Below are 2998 nucleotides of genomic sequence, written 5' to 3'. Positions count from 1 at the left end.
TTTTAAAAGAGATGGTTACAAGAAGAAGATTTCTTTAGTATAGTCTTCAAGGCTTGGCAAATTCCTGTGAGAGCAACTGACAGCCTGGGCAAGATATAGTTGAAATTGAAAAATGTAAAAAATGATTTGAAAGGATGGGTATGGGGAATTTGAGAGGCAGACACATAAAAGATAAAAGGATATTGGCAAAGAACTAGAAGAGCTTGAAAGGATGGAAGAGGAGTCCAATTTATCTGAAAGCCAGATTAGAAGGAGAGCAGAGATTCAGAAAGAACTCATGCGCATTATTGATAAAGAAGAGAGCTACTGGCACCAAAGATCTAGAGAGAAGTGGCTCCTACAATGTGATAGAAATACTTCTTTCTTCCACAGAATCTCAAATGGCTATAAAAGGAAGAGAACTATTTTTTCCTTGAAAGATGGAGCAAATTTTTTCACGGGACACCAGATCTGCAGACCCATGCCACTGAATTTTACAAAAATCTCTTTGGTACTGTAGTAGACACTGGTATCAGGTTAGATGGTGGGATCTAGACAGCTGATGAATAGATTAATGAGTTGGAAAGGGAAGTGATACACAGAGATTTCAGTGAGGAAGAAATAAAAAAATACTATTGACAAAATGGAGCATAACAAAGATGTTGGCCCTGATGGAATACATGTTGAATTCTACCAAGTATGGTGGTATATTATCAAGGAAGATATGGCTGATGTCTTTAATGATCTTCATAATCATACAATTGATCTGAAGATAATCAATTATCGCATTATCACTTGGATCCCAAAAGGCCCTAATGCTGACAAAATTCAGAAGTACAGGCCAATCTGTCTCTTACAAGTGTTTTTCAAGATTTTTACAAAAACTCTGACATGCAAAGGTTGTGCCTATAATGGATAAAATTATTCATCCATGTCAGACTGCTTTTATTAAATGCAGATAGTACTGATGGGGTTGCTTTGTTACAAGAGGTGCTAAAGGAAGCAAAGTTCAGGAAGCAACAGGGGTTGTTTTGAAAATTGTTTTTTAAAATTTTATGATAAGGTCAACTGGAATTTTTTTTGATTGTTGGAAACAGAAAGGTTTCAGTGAGAAATGGATGGTCTGGATCAAATAAGTTGTAGCAGAAGGGGACTCTCAGTGTCAAAGTCATTGACAAGGTGGGGCCATATTTTGGCAGCCATAAAGGTGTTAGAGAGGAGGATCCAATTGCTCCTTTCCTTTTCAATATGGCAGCCAATAGTATTGCTAAGATGGTTTCTATTGCTCAACAAAATAATCTGTTTGTGGGTTTGGCTGGCAATATTATTCCCACAGGGGTTGCAATGCTCCAGTATGCGGACGACGCCATCCTTCTGATACAAGATAATATGAACATGCAAGAAACCTCAAGATTTTGTTATATATATTTGAAGCTATGTCTGGCTTGAAAATAAATTTTGAAAAGAGTGAAGTCATGATGGTTGTGCAAGATGGCAGAAAAATTCAATGTTACTCTGACTTGTTCAATTGTCAAGAAGGGACTTGGCCAGTCAAATATTTGGGTACTCCTATATGTGCAAGAAGACCAACTGTTGCTGAGATGAGATTCCTGGGAGACAAAACTAAGAAAAAATGAGTGTCTGTGTTGGGAACAATATGTCTATTGGAGGAAGGATGATCAAACTTAGTTCTTGCTTATCTAATATTGGCGTGTATGAGATGTCTATGCGGTTACTGCATAAATCTACAACTGAAGAGATGGATAAGCCTACTAGATCCTTTTTCTGAGCTATCAGTGTAGATAAAAGAAAATATCACTTTGTCAGATGGAGATGGATTTGTAAGCCAAAGAAGAAAGGTGGCCTGGGTTTGAAAGATATCACTAGATTTAATATCATCTTGATGTGCAAATGGTGGTGGAAGATTGAATCTGGTGTTGGTCCTTGGCACCAGTTCATGAGGATAAATTACCTAAGAGATTTTGGTATCTATTATTCAAAAAAACCAGACCTGGAGACTCTCCCATGTGGTCTAATATGCTGAAAGTAAAGGATTTATACTTGTGTGGTAGAAGAATGCAAGTTGGAAATGGGCAGCTAACTAGTTTTTGGTGTAATGCATGGTGTGCACATAATCCTCTGAAAGATACCTTTCCTGACATTTTTATATTTGCAATGAACAAGATATTACAGTTGTTGATGCTTCTGCTCTGGGTTGAAATTTCACTTTCAGAAGATATATATCTCCTGATCTCTTTGTCCAAATTCATGGTCTTCTTGGCATCATAAGGCAAACTGTGCTCTCACAAGAAAAGGATAAACCTTTTTGTAAATGGACAAGAAATGGAATCTTCTCTGTTAAATTAGTGTACAAACATGTTTGTAGAAATGGGATTGACATATCCTTCAGGGATTTGTGGAAAAGCAAGATTACTTTGAAAATAAAATTTTGGTTGTGGCTGATCTGACATAATGCAATAGGTACAAAAGATAATCTCCTGAAGAGAAGATGGATAGGGAGTGCATGTTGTTAGTTCTTCCATGAAAGTGAATCCATTTCTCATCTGTTCATTGATTGTGTGGAAGCAAAATATGTCTGGAGTATAGTTGGCACAACTATTGGGGCCTCAAACAGGCCTAGCTTCACCCAATTCTTTTGGTGTTCCTGCTAGCAGAAACACTCAAATTGTTGGGCTTGCTGCTATTTGCTGGGTCATTTGGAAGCTAAGAAATAAAGCTTGTTTTGAGAAAAAAGCTTAACAAATGCCCTAACGAGCTAATTAGTTTTTTAGTTGTCTATGAATTACTGGGCAAGTCTCCATAATCCTTCTGATGCAGAAAACTTTCGGGCTGGAGCAGATAGTCTCCTCTGTTTGGCCTTAGTTGCTATGACTACCACGGCAGATAGATGGCCTGCTAGGGGAGGTATCTGGCTAATTGAGGGACAAGCGGCTGGTTCTGGAGTGGAAAGGACCGGAACATATGATGATGATGCCACCTGCCTGATAGTTTGATACAT

This window comes from Lolium rigidum, chromosome 1 (assembly GCF_022539505.1).
Source record: "Lolium rigidum isolate FL_2022 chromosome 1, APGP_CSIRO_Lrig_0.1, whole genome shotgun sequence".
Lineage (NCBI taxonomy): Eukaryota > Viridiplantae > Streptophyta > Magnoliopsida > Poales > Poaceae > Lolium > Lolium rigidum.
This window is presented reverse-complemented; position numbering follows the sequence as displayed.